The sequence below is a fragment of the Urocampus carinirostris genome, chromosome 4, assembly GCF_059441175.1.
Source record: "Urocampus carinirostris isolate Australia breed hairy pipefish chromosome 4, RoL_Ucar_1.0, whole genome shotgun sequence".
Taxonomy (NCBI): domain Eukaryota; kingdom Metazoa; phylum Chordata; class Actinopteri; order Syngnathiformes; family Syngnathidae; genus Urocampus; species Urocampus carinirostris.
Window position 1 is genome coordinate 22735613 of NC_142352.1, and position 17102 is coordinate 22752714.

The following is a 17102-nucleotide window of genomic DNA, read 5'->3' on the forward strand; positions in this document are numbered from 1 at the left end:
ATGGGTGGATAATTTTAAAAAAGTCCTCGCTTTAAATTCGTGTTGGGCTTGGGCTCAGGGTTAAGATCTAACCGCTAGGCTGAAAGTGGCAGACAAAACCGTATTCCTTCTTGCAAAAGGCTTGCTTACACCCGAGTTGACCAACCTCCCGCTATAGAATCAACACAATATACTGAATTTCCTTGTGCATCTCTTCTCTTCAATCTAACAGTTGTTGGCGAGATAGCTTTTGTGAATTACCATCCCAAAGCTAGCCAATCATAGTTTGTGAAACTGGTGATGTTTCTCAGCGCCAGCTAGCTGGGGTTCAGACGGCAACTCAGAATCTGATCGGCTAAACCAAGAGCTTTCTCGATGACTGATATTATAGGACATGGCCTTCAGGATTTTTTAAAGGCCTCTGGTTAGATACCGGAGCCTAGCAACAACTAATGGTTGAAATGTGATTGGTTGCATCGGCTCGCTACAACGGGTCAGGTGCAATCGACATTTCGTTCTGTGTACATTGTTACACAGAATGACAATACAAGGAAATTATTATTATTATTATTATTAAATGCTTGAATATGAAAGCACACATTTGGAAGCATGACAACCAAGTAGAAGCAATGAAAGGAATCTGACAAGACTATTTGGAAGTTTTTTCAATAAGTATTGATGGACAAAATAAAAATAACATCACATGATTCAGATAGGGCGACACAGCGGCTGAGTTTTTAGCGCTTCCCCGGAACAGTTCTAAGGTCATGGGTTCAAATCTAGTTCCCATCTTTCCTGTGCTGAGTTTGCATGTTCTCCCCCTGCTTGCCTGAGTTTCCTCCGGGCACTCCGGTGTCCTCCCACATTTCAAAAATTGTCCCTAGATGTAAATACTTGAGTGAGTTTTCTGTCTCTGTGTGCCCTGTGACCAGTTCAGGGTGTCTCCTGCCCAATGCCTGAGGGTGCCTAGGATAGGCTCCAGTATGGCCGCAACAGACATTTTCAACACCTCGCTAGACCAAGCCAAAGTACCATCATGCTTCAAATTTGCCAACATCATCCCAGTGCCAAAGAAAACCCAGATCTTATCACTCAACGATTACCGGCCCGTTGCACTGACTCCTATCATAATGAAGTGCTTCGAGAGACTGGTTAAAGAGCACATCACCTCCAGTCTCCCCTCTTCATTCGACCCCTTTCAGTTTGCCTACAGGACAAACCGCTCCACCAGGGATGCCATCTCCTCTGCGCTTCACCTGAGCCTGACACACCTAGAGGAGAAGAACACCCATGTGCGGATGCTGTTCCTGGACTTCAGTTCAGCATTCAACACCATCATCCCACAACATCTGGTAGACAAAATGGGGCTTCTGGGTTTCAACACCCCCCTGCGGAACTGGCTGCTGGACTTCCTCTGTGACAGACCCCAATCTGTGCGGATAGGTCAGAACAGTTCAGATGTCATCTACCTCAGCACGGGCTCCCCCCAAGGCTGCGTCCTAAGCCCCTTGCTGTTCACCTTGATGACACACGACTGCGTCCCTAGGTCCGCCACAAACCACATCGTGAAGTATGCTGACGACACAACGGTGGTGGGCCTCATCAGGGATGACAACGACCTGGCCTACAGAGAGGAAGTGGAGCAGTTGGTGGGCTGGTGCAAGGACAACAGCCTGGTCCTGAATGTTGACAAGACTAAAGAGATCATTGTCGACTTTAGGAAAAACCAGCCCAACCATGCCCCACTTTGCATCAACAACAAGGCTGTGGAGGTTGTCAGCAGTATCAAGTTCCTAGGGGTGCACATCACAAACAAACTCACCTGGTCCGTGAACACTGCATCTCTGGTTAAGAGGGCACAGCAGCGCCTGTACTTCCTGCGGAGGATGAGGAGAGCCCACCTGCCCCCACCATCCCTCATCACATTCTACAGGGGCACCATAGAGAGTATCCTGACCAGCTGTATCTCTGTGTGGTGTGGAGGCTGCAGCGCTACCGACTGGGGTAGTGTGAGGAGGGTAACGAGGACAGCGGAGAAAATAATCGGGACTACACTTCCCTCCATTCAGGACATTGGCCAGAAGCGCTGCTTATCCCATGCTAAGAACATTACCGGGGACCCCTCTCACCCCCATCATGGACTATTCACTCTGCTAGCCTCTGGGAAGAGGTACTGCAGTGTGCGGTGCAGGACCACCAGGCTCCGCAATAGTCTAGTCCCCCTGGCCATTAGACTGTTAAATGGTCAATCTAACATATAGTTAACTTAAATCTAAACGGCTGCTAATTTGACTTTTGCACTAGTGGCAGTTTTTTTATAGCTTGCCACTCCTTGCACATTTGATCTCTGCACTATTGTTACTTACAGTGTTATCACTTACAGTGTTATTGTTTACAATATAATGGTACTGTGTACCTGACTTGTTAACCTGACTGCCCATCTTGCACATCTGGTTAGCGTCTCTTCTTGCACTATCGGCACTATGGTAAATAACACAATACAGCTTTATTTATATCTGTACACTGAAGGACACTGAGGGAAACTGTGGGAGTCAGATCCATCGACATTTCGTTCTGTATACACGTGTACTAGAATGACAATAAAGTAGATCTGAATCTGAATCTGAATCTGAACCCTGGTTAGTCAAGTCAAGTCATGTTTATTTGTATTGCTCTTAATCACAAGAAGTCTCAAAGGGCTGCACAGACCACAGATTATTGAAAACTACAGACTTATTACATGATCCCTGATCTAAAACCTACATAATGGCAAGGAAAAACTCATAAACCTCAACATGAAGAAAATGAAGAAACCTTGTGAAGGGGCCACACATGAGGCAATCCCCCTGCCAGGATGACCAGGTTGCAATGGATGTTGTAATAACAATTAATACAAAGAAATCATCAAAAGGAAATATAGGTAATTCAAAAACTATAGAAAAGAAGTGAGATTTAAGCCTGGATTGAAACAGTTCTACTGAGGTTGCAGATCGACTCTCAGGTGGCAGAGCATTTCACAACACCAGGGCCCGAATGGAGAACGCTCTCATACCTGCGGATATCTTCTTGGCTCGTGGGAGGATAAGTGGTACAGAAAATGGTTGGATGGATAATTCAAACATTTTTGGGGCCAGCAGAGAAGGCCTAGCAGGGCTTCGTGGCTTGCCACTGATTTTTGAGTACACTATTTATTTATTTATACATTTATGTTATATGTCGAAGTGTCCTTGGGCAAGACACCGAATCCCTAATGACCCCAATATGCAGGTCCGCCTTGCATGGCTGCATGGCCGCTATTGGTGTGTGAGTGTGTGTGTGAATGGGTAAGTGTGAAGCACATTGTAAAGCGCTTTGGGAGGTCTTCATTGACTTGAAAAGTGCTATATAGAAGCAGACCATTTACCATTTACCATTTTTACTTGTGATAGAATCAGTCCTCCGCACTTTGCTTTGTAAATTATTTTTCATGTCTCGTGTTGCCTTTGGGTGACGTCACAAACAACGTGTCATGCTAAAAGTCAGGCGCAAGGGGTCAGTGTGGTTTCGCAGTGGTGGAGCTTATCTCCAGGGCCCCTGACATGTTCTCTCGCCTGAGAAGACTGACTTGTAGTCCATGTGCCAAAGTAAAAGCTCTCCGGATTGGCTTCTTTGCCTTCCGACGCGGCCATCTTATGCACTGTGTCACGACAACACAACACACGGGGACTTTGGCCCGGCGGCGGCCGGATCAAATCAGCCGCTCTCCAAGTGTGGGCGGCACCGTAGCAACTCGCTCTGTCCCAACTGGAGGACAGACTTTAAAGAGAAATAAAATAGATAAAAAAAACTTTAAAGTTTTTCTTAAATGACATTTCTCCGGGGAGAAATTGAAACGAACACCCAGACGTCCAATCAGGGAGGAGGTCACTAATATGCAAATATACCCTTATCGGCAGTCACGTCAGCAGCAACACAGAAGCAAGCCAGGAGCACCCGCGGAGGTGGCGGAGGCGGTGGAGGAGGAGGCGCTGGCCGGGCTTGGCTCAGCTTTTGGGGCTTGGAGCAGCAGCAGCTGTCGCCCCGCGGAGGAGGTCAACTTCCCTTTAAAGACACCCGCGCGCGCCCGGGTTTCGGTGTCGCTTTCGCCGGCTTCGTTTTCGGGTAAGCCGTCGCTGCCTTCTAACTGACACTCTCTTGTCTTTGATGCGCTGCGGAAGCTGTCAAAACGTGTCGTCGCTTCGCACTTGTTCCACGCACTTTGCTAACAAGACAAACGGGACTTTGTGCGCAAGTTATCCCCATTTCTTCCTCTTGCTACCCGAAGTCCCGAACTGACATCGGCTGGTGCCCTTTTGGTCCGTGGGCTTAACAGTGCGTGTTTGAAATTGAAACTCAACCCCCGGAAATAACGCCCGGCGTGGTGGTCGTCTCGGACGCCATCGGAGTTGAGTCTCCCCCCTTTTACCGTTTCGCCCATGAACCCCCGTTATCTCTCCGCCACATGAGTAAAAAATAATCATCTTCACTTTTTGAGCTATTACAGTGGAAGTCACTGGGCTATTATAAGGAATAAAAGCTTTGTATGAGCTAATGGTGGCTTTGAGGATGCTGCGACTCAACATGGCTAAAAGTGACGGAATATTGATTTGAATTGCATTTATTGTCGTTGATATCAATGTTGTGAAACATTATATGCAACGAGATCAGACATGTAATAAAGCCTTTAAAAGAAAAAAAAACAAGATAAAAGAATGTCAGGACAAATGGGCAAAAACAATACCAAATTAGTTCTTAGAGACTGGTTTAAGTTATATTACAAATTGCAATGAAATGGTAAATGCTCTGCATTTATATATAGCCCTTTTCAAGTCAATGAAGACCTTCCATAGCGCTTTACAATGTGCTTCACACTTACCCATTCACACAAACACTCACACACCAATAGGGAGTCAGCCATGCAAGATGCCTACCTGCTTATTGGGTGCATTAGGGATTCCGTGTCTTCCACATATAACACTGAGGAGCTGGGAAACCTCTTGATACCAAGACAAGCGCTCTACCTTCTGAGCTAATGCCGCCCCTGAAAGAAAAATCTAGCATAACAGTAGTGCACTGAAAATTATTGCAATAACATTGAGCAGCAAGAACAAAAAACATCCCAAATAAGTGTCAATATGTATATTGAGTTTTAGTGGCCTGGTATAGGGTGGTGATGGCCCTGGGCATTAACTGACTCTGAGCGTGTTAGTCCTTGTTTTAAGGGGCCTTGAACACCAACCAGAGGGCAACAGGTCACAGAGGTGGTGGCTGTGGTGGGAAGAGCCCTTGTAATATAAATGGTCTGCATTTATATAGTGCTTTTCAAGTCAATGAAGACCTCCCAAAGTGCTTTACAATGTGCTTCACACTTACCCATTCACACACCAATAGGGTGTCAGCCATGCAAGGCGCCTACCTGCTCATTGGGGGCATTATGGATTCAGTGTCTTGCCCAAGGACACTTCGACATATAACACATATGCCGCCCTAATATCTAATATCTTTTGAATTGAGTTTTCTTTATTGTCATTGATATCAATGTTGTGAGAACATTGTATGCTGTGTTTCCCATAGAGTTTTGTGAGACCCTGGTGGGTGGACTGTCTAGGGCGGTCCAGGGGAATGGTCCCCTGGAAGAAAATGTGTTTTCCCTCTAGTCCATTCTCTTTTCTAAGCATTTTAAGTGTCAAATTTATTGTCATTATGGGCAGCACGGCGGCGCAGTGGCTAGCGCGTGTGGGGCACAGTTCTGAGGTCGTGAGTTCAAACCTCCTGTGTGGCGTTTGCTTGTTCTCCCCGTGCTTGCGTGGGTTTCCTCCGGGCACTCCGGTTTCCTCCCACATTCCAAAATCGTGCATGTCAGGTTAATTGGCCGGTTCAAATTGTCCCTAGGTGTGGCTGAGCGGGCGAATTGTCTGTCCCTATGTGCCCTGTGACTGGCTGGCAACCAGTTCAGGGTGTCCCCTGCCCACTGCCCGAAGACAGCTGGGATGGGCTCCCGCCCCCGCGACCCTACTGAGGATAAGCGGTACAGATAACGGATGGATGGATAGATTTATTGTCATTATAACATCTGAAACCCACAACAAAATTAATATTCGTCTCTGGTACCGTGACTAAAAGTGTGATGAGGTGAAATGGACTGCCTTTTCATAATTCATCTATATCGCTTTAGGCACATCGGAGATAATTCAGTGCTTTCTCCGCTACGACCCGGGTTTGATTCCTGTTGCATCCAACAGCAAGGTTCGAGCTGAAAGTTAGACAAGCGTTTATACCATTTTTTTTTTTATATTAAGGGTGTGCGAGATACAGTGTGCTTTGTACACTATTAAATAAGGTATTTTTAGATATACCGTATTTTTTGATAATACAAGTTTTTGAGACCCTGGTGGGACAAAATAAACCCTGGTGGCCTACCAGACTCTTAGCACACAATTATGTCAGCTTCTAAGTAAGGCTCATGTAAAATATATGCAACCCACAGATATTTAAAAATGCACATATTTATGTGCTAGTTCACATTTTTGCTTTTTTTTTTAAATCTGCATTATTTTAATAACGTAAACAGTTTTTTTTACTCTTATTATTACACAATGTTGCTGCTAAATGCAATTGCATTATTTTCATTGCACTATTTTTTTTAATGCACTTACACCTTTGGCTAGTCAACAAACACTACCTTGTAAATATTGCCTATCCCAATACTTTTTCCCCATAACTTTTCTTTAAAGCCCTTCATTACACGTTGTCGATCCGGGAGTGTCACGTTTATTCTTGTGAACAATGTTCACTACGTTTTCATCAATGACAATACATTCTATTCTATTCTATTTCATTCTATCCTATCCTGGAATGGAGTAGATTTATCTGCAATAGACTCTATGCACAGGAGATTATGACATACTTCAACTGAAATTGAGGTATGGATGTAAAGTTCTGTCTTAGTTTTAACTAATAGCATTTAGGTACAAATGTGAACTTATTGCGTAGTTTAATCAAATAGGACGTGACGTCTTTCAGTAGAGTAAACCCTAGGGCGCTCAAATGTAAAATATCAGATAACAGATGTGTCATGTGGAACAAAAATATTTACCTTTAAAGTTTGTTCTTGTTCATTAAGTATATTGCATCCGTCTGTTAAAAAATACATTTAAATCCAAACACATTACCTCGATATTGCTTGTACGTTATTGTAATGTACAATAGAATCTATGCACTAGAGCTCACTCTATAAAGTTCAGTAATTCTGCTTTCGTTTTATTTAATGGGACAGGACGTCTTCTAATAGAGCCAAGCTTTCGCACTCTAATGTAAAATATTGAATACTGGCGATGTCATGTGAAAAAACTTGCCTCCGAAGTAAGTTTTGTTTGTTCATCATCTAAATAATCTCTCAATGGTACATTTGGAGGTAGGGTGCGTTGTTTGCGGTGTCCATAAAAAAAAGTTGAAAGTTAAACATATATTCTCTTTTAACAATGCCCAACTCAAATAATTCAAAGAGGTTGCCGGTTGTTTATATTTGTTAGCGTAGCATGAAAAAGGTAAATTTAAGAAAAGGCCTGCTACAAGTACAGTCCAACCACCAACCCAAATCCTTAAAAAGAGTTTTTTGAGCGCATCTGAAAACATCACATAGTTGCATGCCCATCATGAACGAGCTGATTGAGGCATGCAATGATGACACACGCCAGGACATGACGGCAGTGGGAGAAAAAGTTCCAAATTCCGTACGGCTAATTCAAGAATCGTTTCATGTTTTTTTTTTTTTAAATTTGTCAACATTGAATGGTTGCTTTCATGTAAAATACCTATCTATCTGTCTGTATATATATTTATATTTATATGTATTCATATATATGTATATATATTTATATTTATATGTGTTTATATTTATATGTGTTTATATATATATATATATATATATATATATATATATATATATATAATGCAATTATGGGGGAACAACAATGTTTTTCTTTCTCTTGAAAAAAATTACTATAAGTAGTCAAGTTATAGATAGATAGATAGATAGATAGATAGATACTTTGTTCATCCCCGAAGGGAAATTCACATTTCCAGCAGCATCCCTGAGCTGAGAACAATCGAGAACAATCGAAAATAACACGGGAGCTGCTGGAGTGGCTGCCATTCGTGACGGCGCCGGAAGAAAAGATTCAATTTGAATCATGTACAAACAAACAAACAATTGAATCATGTACAAACAAACAAACAAACAAAATATTCATGTTTCAATAAGTGGAGTGTTAATAAAATGGGGGGAAAATAATTTCTGATACTGATATAACCAGGTAAAACTAATTTTAGTTACCTGTCCAAATGAATGTTGTGCCATCTCACCTTTCCCACTCTCTCTCCTCTCACCTTTCCCACTCTCTCTCCTGCAGTTGACTTGCTGCTGCTCGCTCCTGAAACTAATACTTACCTCTTTGTGTATTGTGCAGTCCCTTCTCAAAAATCGTAATGAAGATAAAAATGTTGCCATTCAAATAAAATAATTAATACAAGTAAATATGCCAATACTGCTGAAAAACTACATTAGGCAAATGCAATGTTTATCATAGCTAGAGTCACAACCAGCATGCTGTAAAACAAATATATCAAACATACAGCCCATGGGCCGGATCTGGGCCGTAAGGCAGTAAAGGTGTTAAAGAGCTGACATCCAGTCTGGTTTTGTGTTAAAGACTATTGTGAAGAATTTTCTCATCTTTACGAGGCCTAGCCTAGTACTTCGATTTTATGTTGTTTCCGCTTAAACTCTTTTTTTGTATTTCTTTATGTTTATTTGTAATCACAAAGAGCCTCAAAGGGCTGCACAGACCACAGCAAACTACAGACTATTATTACAGCATCCCCTGATCTAAAACCTAAATGAGTGGAAGGAAAAAAAAGTGTATCTGTCTATATGCACTTTTGTGGTAATAACAGTGTTTTTTTTCCTTCCTCTCAAATCCAATTTTTTTTCACATGATTTTTGCAATTCATCATCACATAGAATGACTGTAGATTTTGTGTCACTGCTGAGAAAGCATTGATATGTATGCGTTTCAAAATTGGGCATTGACGCCTCCAATGATCACTGCTGTGAGAAGCTTTTTCAACATCAGCTTGGTTTGACCACTTCACAATTTTATGACCACTTGAATTGAAGAGCTGAGTTTGTTCTTTTCAAAACTTTTGACATTGTTTGATCATTTTCTGACATTGCAAAACGATATTCTTACCAAACGTTGAAATATACCCTAAATTCTGGACTATAGAGCGCACCTGATTATAAGCCGCACACAGTACATTTTTAAAGGAAAAAACATTTTGTACATACAGTACATAAGATGCAACTGCCCACATTGAAACATGAGATATTCACAAATGAAAATTAAATGAAATGATTTGCATTTATATAGCGCTTTTCAAGTCAATGACTTCCCAAAGCGCTTTACAGTTCCCAATAGCAGCCTTGTATTGCAGGCATGTAAGACGCTAACTTGCTTATTGGGGGTATTAGGGGTTCAGTGTCTTACCCAAGGACACTTCAACATGTAACACGGACAAGCCGGGATTCGAACTGGGATCCCTTGATCCCAAGACGAGCGCTTTACCTCCTGGGCTACTGCCGCCCACAATAAAAAGAAAGCAAAAAAACAATAAAGATAGTACACGGAAAGAGTTTTAATAATATACGGTACCTTATAAACATGACTTGAATTTATCCCTTAACGTTGAATGGCCTGCCGGCGGGCCGCTGGGGTTTTGATAAACAAGTACGTGTCTGTACGATGTCACCAGTCACTGAAATATGTCATGCCACACATATCATTGGAAAGCTTAAACTCTTGGGATTCAAGATATGATTTCAAAATATACTCATCAGATCAGTCTAAAACAAGATCCCTGAAAACTATAAAGCCGGCGTTACTCACGGTTATGACCCCTGGCCGTCTTCAATTTTTCTGAATATCATCCAGGAAAATCCATAGAATCCAACCATGTAAAATATTTACTCCAAAACACACGATAATGCTGACGAATGAATAGACATTTCTGCTTGGTTGAATGTTGCTTCTTGAAATCAGTTTGTTTTGCCACATTATTTCAGATTAGAAATAGAGTCTTAGAATTATTCCCAATATGGAAGTTAGATGGGGGTCTGTTCTTGCTTATTTTATTTATGCACAAAGCGCAAAGTTATTATTAAACTTTGGTCTTTCTCGACACATATATTGCACCTGTATCACTCTTACTGCTCGGGCGCCCCTGGCATGGATTAACCGCTTCATTGCATAAGTCGCAGGGTTTAAAGCTTGTGACAAAAGTTGCAGTTTATAGTCCAGAATTTATGGTATCCAATAACATAATACAATAACATATCATAATTCTCTTTAAGCTATTGGTGGGTTGCATCGTTTTAAGTGTCCTTAAAAATGTGTAAGTTAAATATTTTCTCTATTATGTGCACTTATCTGCTTTTACTATACTTTTAGCAAAACTGTTCGGGGCAGCACACATTAAGTAGGAGGAATGAGGTGTCGGGGGAGTACCGGAAAGTGATGTCATACTCACCCCTGCAGGTTTTTTTTTTGTTTCTATTTGTTAGTATATCATGAAAATAGCGAAAGTAAGAAGAGGCCTCCTTCAAGTACAGTCCAATAACCAACCCAAATCATAAGAAAAATGAAAAAACAAGAGTGTGTCAAAGAAATGCACATACTTTCATGGGCATTATTAATGAGCTGACAAATGCTGTTAAGACAAAAGCCAAGAGATGTCGGCATGGAGTAAAACAGTTCCAAATTCTGTACAGCTTTTCTACTAAAGCATCATCTAATTCAGTGCTTTTAAACCCTTTGCCATATTTTTATTGATGAGTAATTTATAAAACAAAGCAGTCAATTAACTTAATGTTTTTTAGCTAGTGCGAGTATATTTTAAAGATCACAATGCTTTAGAACGGCGACCGCAAATCAGCATCCATACCAGTGTAAAATGTAGAAGCGATATGTGTCAATTTCTTTTATTTCAAATTCCTGATTGTTTGATGGCCCTTAGGAGAAGGCAGATACCAGTGTCGGCTACCATCACAAGCACATCCTTATAAGCTATAGACACTGATACAGCAGCTAGTGTCGTCATCATAATTGTGTCCTCAAAAAATGCTTAAAGAGCCATATTGGACCAAAATAACAAAAACAGATTTGTCCGGATCCCCAAAAAGTCACAAGCCTTTTATACGGCTCATAATAAATGTGACATAGGATGTGTGTATCTATATTAACTATATTAACTATGTTAACCCACTATCAAAATGACTAAGTTGGATGCAGCGCATCCTATGGATAATGATGCAACCCGTCACTCCTCTTTTGCAGGATACAGCCTCAAGTCTAACTTTATTACAATATCAATGCATTACAGTACGTTTTATTCTTTTGACAAAGTTCAAGATATGCAATAAAGAAATCGATCACATCACAAGACTCATCAAAGGTAATTGCGTATTCTGGCGCAAAATGTCCTTGATTTGCTGTACGGGGATGTTGCTTGCCATTTTAACGGTCTTTACCTTCACTATTTAGTGGAGCGAGGCGTGTCTTTCATTTTCTGTATTATTTCTCTATTTTTCTTGAAGTCTGCAAATGGGTGTTTTAATTAATGACTCCTTCATGTAGTTACTATCTATGAACGGTTTCCACCGCTTTATTGTCTCCTGGTTTGCAACAAAACTCGCAACAGTAGTGTAGTTTGGAAATGCAATCCAATTCTTAAATCTACTTTTGCGCTAATGTAATTTATCCAGAAGTGATGCAATCACACTTTTTCTCTCACTTCAAACTGGGCACTCTGCTGCAAATGTAGCATGTGTAGTGAATGACCTACAGAGAGCTGCGACCACAGTAACAAAGGGTACTATCAGTAACAATGCACGACCAGGGACACAAATCCTGCTTTGCCAGACATGTCCCCCTGCTGAAGCCAGTACACGTCCAGGCCCATCTGTGGTTTGCTAGAAAGTATTTGGGTGATCCAGAAGATGAATGAGAGAAAATGTCAGTCAGATGAAACCAAAGTTGAACTTTTTGGTAGAAACACGGGTTCTTGTGTTTGGGGGAGAAAGGTTACTCATTTGCATCAAAGAACACCATACCCACTGTGAAGCATTGGGGTGGAAACATCATTTTGGGCACTGTTTTTCTGCAATGGGACCAGGACAACTGATATGTGTAAAGCATTGGAATTAAATATGACACATGGCTGGGTCGTTTAGCATGACAATGATCCCAAACAGACAACCAAGGGAAACAAAGGAGTGGCTTTGTACGAAGCATTTCAAGGTCCTGGAGTGAACATTTGTGGAGGGAGTGGAAAGTCAGTATTGCCCCAAAACATCACAGTTCTAGAGGAAATCTGCTTGGGGGAATGGGCCAAAATGCCAGCGACATTGTGTGAAAAGCGTGTGAAGAGTTGCAGATAACGTTTGGCCTCTGTTATTGCCAAAAAAGGGTATACAAAAAAGTATTTAGATGAACTTTTAGTATTGACCAAATACTTATTTACCACCATGATTTTCAAATACATTCTTTAAAAATCAAACAATGTGATTTTCCTTTTTTTTTCTTCCACCTTCTATTTTTCGTGGTTGAGGTTTACCCATCATGACATTTACAGGCATCTCTATTATTCTGAAGTGGGAGAGCTTGCACAAATATTGGTTGACTAAATACGTATTTGCCCCACTGTCTGTAGCGTAGTGGTAATTTGTGAGTGAATAAATGTCTTCCCTGTAAAGTGTGAGTGTACCAGTACATTACCCATTTTATTTTTATCCGTACTCAGAATAATGTTGACAAATCAATTGAAAGAATAACTTTTATACGGCTTTGTTTTGTGTCACTTACCGCTTTGGTAGCCCATTTCTCTATTTTAATTGCACTTTGAATGATGTCAACAAGGAAATAGTAAGAAACATGACTGACTTACGGTATCTCTGTTGATGTTGACACTACTGCTGCTTATTTCTTATGGAGATTCAGCAAAATGTTAATTTAGTTGATAAATATTATAACAATGTAGGAAATTAAAAGATTTGGTATTCAAATGTATCCACATTTCTTAAATACTAAATTCTGCAAAACTTTGGTACTTTTTTTGACAGAACCAAGCTCGGGCAGGATTTTGCTGAAACTGCATGTTTTATAACAGCCAAATTCAAGCATGGGAATCTCTTAGGAGAAATTCCCCATTTTGAAGAAAAAAGGGTCACCTATGTGAATTGTGTAGATCAAAGGAGAAAATGTTTTAAGGATGGGAGATTTTGCAGAGATTGAACTGGGCATTTGAGACAGTGCATATTCGCAGGCGGGAGTAGTTGTCTTTGAGATAAAAGTGAGGATTACCCTCCATGGACGATACAGCAACAGATGAATTCAGCCAAAAGTTTGTGTTTCTAGCCAATCAGAGTGGTCAACTGCAGGCCCTACGTCATGAAACATAGATCGGATTGTAAAAAAATATAGAAGGATGCCAATCGCTAAGATCGATGATTGCAGTTATGGAAAATCCATACATCGAGAACTACAGCACCAACACTTTTTATTGATCTATTCGAGTTTGTATTTATATTTTCTTGGCGCGCGGATCTCTATGTGTCGACATTACAATAGCAACCAGAGTATGTTGCAGTGAGTTTGCGCAGAGTTGCCCTGCCGGTTATTGCACTAAAGTGGGATAAAGAAATCCAGGCTAACTGATTAAGTGCAGGTTGAACTTGTCTGACTGCATAAAGCAAAAACTTCGCTCTTAAGAGAGAACAGATGTGTCACGAAGCGGAGCGGGAAACAGGAAAAAAGGACCCACTCGCGTAGATGTACTCACAATTTATTGGGGGAAGGATGAAGTCTCACGAAGTTTAACCAGGTTTAACAAACGTTCCAGCAACGCACAGTACAAAGGAGCGCGCTTAAGTACTCCAAGAGCAATCAGTCAAATGCGTCACAACCGGTGTTAAGGGGCGGGGCCAGCTGGGCGCCATGACAACCGTGCAGGACATGACAGAACCCCCCTTCAAGGGACAGCTCCTGAGGTCCCAAAAAGAAAGAAATACCTCGCACCCCAGAATGGGTCGACGCTCCCGATGAGGGCAACCCCACTCCCTCTTCCGAAAACGCAGGAACGGGGAGAGGCAGGGGCGGCAGGCGGACGAATCGGAATGGCGGGCAGACGAATCGGCGGAGTCGGACTGGCGATCGGCGGGGTCGGACTGGCGATCGGCGGGGTCGGACTGGCGATCGGCGGGGTCGGACTGGCGAGCCGTGGAGTCGGACTGGCGAGCAGGGGAGTCGGACTGGCGAGCAGGGGAGTCGGACTGGCGAGCAGGGGAGTCAGACCAGCAGATGGGTATGGAAGGTCGGCCGACAGGCGCGGCGTTGAGGCCAACAGGGACCTCGGACAGCTCGGCGCCAAATCTTCCCGTAAACCCCATTCGAGGCACAGCAATGGCCTCGGCAGGCGGGGCCGTGGTTCGAGTAGGCAGGAGAGGTGACAGCGCGGCCGGAGAAGTGACCCCAATTTGTGCTGGTGTGAGCATCCGCTGGGTCCAAAACTGGCTGGAACGTTTTGTCACGAAGCAGAGCGGGAAACAGGAAAAAAAGGACCCATTCGCATAGACGTACTTACAATTAATAGGAGCAGGCTTGCTGTAAGGAATAAATCACCACATTAACTAAGCTGAGCTTAATTTAACCTGCTTTCGTGCAAGCGACTTGAGGCTAAATTCAGCAAATATAATAAACATGTTAGTATCTTATTGGGTGTTAAAATCTAACAAACATATCTCCTCCACACTCTTCTCACCTTTTTAACCCCAACCCATTTTCATGCCTAAAAATTAGAGGATAAACAAAAAATGTGGCACTTGTCTACTTGTGGCTTTTAAACAGAACCCAGGGATCAGGATATTTGCAGTTTCACACACTGACTGAGGTATTAGAGAAATCCCGATCCAATGTTCAGTATCAAAACAGCACAGATACTGCTTCTATGATTAGTGGAGAGAAATGAAATCGTGTCACAACATTGGGACCGTCTAGTTTCATAGATTTTTGCACAGACATGCATTACAGCTATGGATGTTCAATAGGGTTGTCCCAAAACTATTTATTCATATCTGTTATGATATTCTAACCCACGTTATTGTCCAATAGCGACATTATCTGATCCAATATCAATTTGAATAATACATAGTATATATTTCTCAAACCCAAATTGGGCATAATATACCAGTAGTTTGAAATTTGAATGGTAGTTTTTCTCCTTAAGTCCATTCCGGTTAACATTGACTGGAATTTTATTCCTGTTTCTTTCTATTTTGGGTTATCCATGGACAATGTGTAAACCTAATGGACAACTCGTAGATATTCACTAATATCAGAACTTTTGGATACAATTCAATACAGTTGTTTTGTTCTTGTTTTTATCCGGGTCAATATTTGACCAATATCGAATGGGAAATTATCTAATTGTTGTTACAATAGTCTGTTGTCTGTAATGGTCTGTGGTCTGTGAAGCCCTTTGAGACTTCTTGTGATTAAAGGCTATATAAATAAACATGACGTGACTTGACTTAATTTAATACAGCATTTTTTTTCAGATCCAGCTCTATAATCATACCTTCGAGTTCCGATGGATACCAGGTATAAATGCCGTTGGTACCGAAATATGCATAACCTTTTGAAAGAAAATACTTTGAAGGAGCTGTACGGATTTTCCAACTTTTTTACTTGCTGCCGCCTTCTCCTGGCTTGTGTCATCATTGCAGTCTCATTCAACTCGTTCATGATGCATGTACAAGTATGTGCCTTTCTTAGACGCGCTCATATAAACTCTCTTTGGGTTTAGGTTGGTGTTTGGACTTTACTTGGCACAGGCCTTTTCTTACTTTTACCATTTTAATGCTACACTAACAACAACAAAAACCCTGCAGGTACGAGCATGACGTTGCTCTCCAGCGCTCCACCATCCGCCATTCCTTCAACCTAACATTATCCGCCTCAAATAGCTTTGCTAAATGTGAAATAAAACAGATAGGGAGAGTCGTAAATAAAGCTCTTTGAACTCAAATAGGCATTGTTAACACATACTTGATTAAGAGAAAATGTAATTTTCAACAGTTAAATACCAACAGTGTTTTATTACTTGCTCAAAATTGACAAGACTTAGCTGATATTTTACACAGTGATGTTAGTCATTTCACTTGCAAATGAAAACAAAGCGTTCAGCAATCAGGTGCGTGTGGCAACATCCAATCTCTTGCCACCTATTGTTTGTTCATTCTAGTCCTTAAAGTATTTTTATATTTGAAATAGAAGCCAGAAAAAATTATATTGTCAATTACGTTTGTGTTTTCCAGACAATTTGACTTTCTATAATGCACATTTTATGAGGTTTGCCTGTATTAAGGACAATAGAATATTAGCCTCCAGGAGAAAGGCATTATCCACTATCTGCTATATTTGTTTGGCCTTGGTAGAGGTCTCCTGGCTACTATTTATTCATGTGGTTTGTAGTAGGGTTAAGGGTGACCAAGCTTTGTCTGTGCTTAACAATAACCCAAAGACAATAAGCTTTCTTGTCTTTGGCTTATTCATTTGGTTTAATATCATTGGTTGGTTGGTTGGTTGGATCCCTTAACCACTAGGGTCGTAGGTGCACCATTTTCTGTGGTGTGTTTTGGGCAGGTACAGCCTGGTGGTGCCCATCCCTCTCCAGGGCAACATATGTTTCCACCCGGTGATTAGGCCCCCAAATAATACAAAGTGCTTGTGGGCAACAACTCTGCCTCACGTAACATCCAGGGTGCTTTTCCACTATATGGTTCCAGTTCGCCTAGTCTTTTTGGTTTTCCATTATGAAAAAGTACCTGGTTGTTGGTACCTGGCACAAAAATGTTTGTACCACCTGTGTCGATGTTCAGAATTACCGTCCCGGGGCTGAAACGCGACGTCATCAGTTTGACAAAAATAGAAGGAAGCATATGTAAAAAGATTTATTCATGTTAAGCTCACACAAAAGTAGAATAGTAAAAA

General features: G+C 41.6%; 1 protein-coding gene across 2 annotated transcripts in view; it reads left to right on the forward strand.

The window, feature by feature from the left end:
* Positions 1-3660: 3660 nt before the first annotated feature.
* Positions 3661-17102, forward strand: part of chd9 (chromodomain helicase DNA binding protein 9) — a 109749-nt gene continuing 96307 nt past the window's right edge. For both annotated transcript variants that reach the window (XM_088333915.1, XM_088333916.1), the window contains exon 1: positions 3661-4119. The gene's annotated coding sequence lies outside the window, so the exon portion shown is untranslated. The remainder of the gene's footprint in view (positions 4120-17102) is intronic.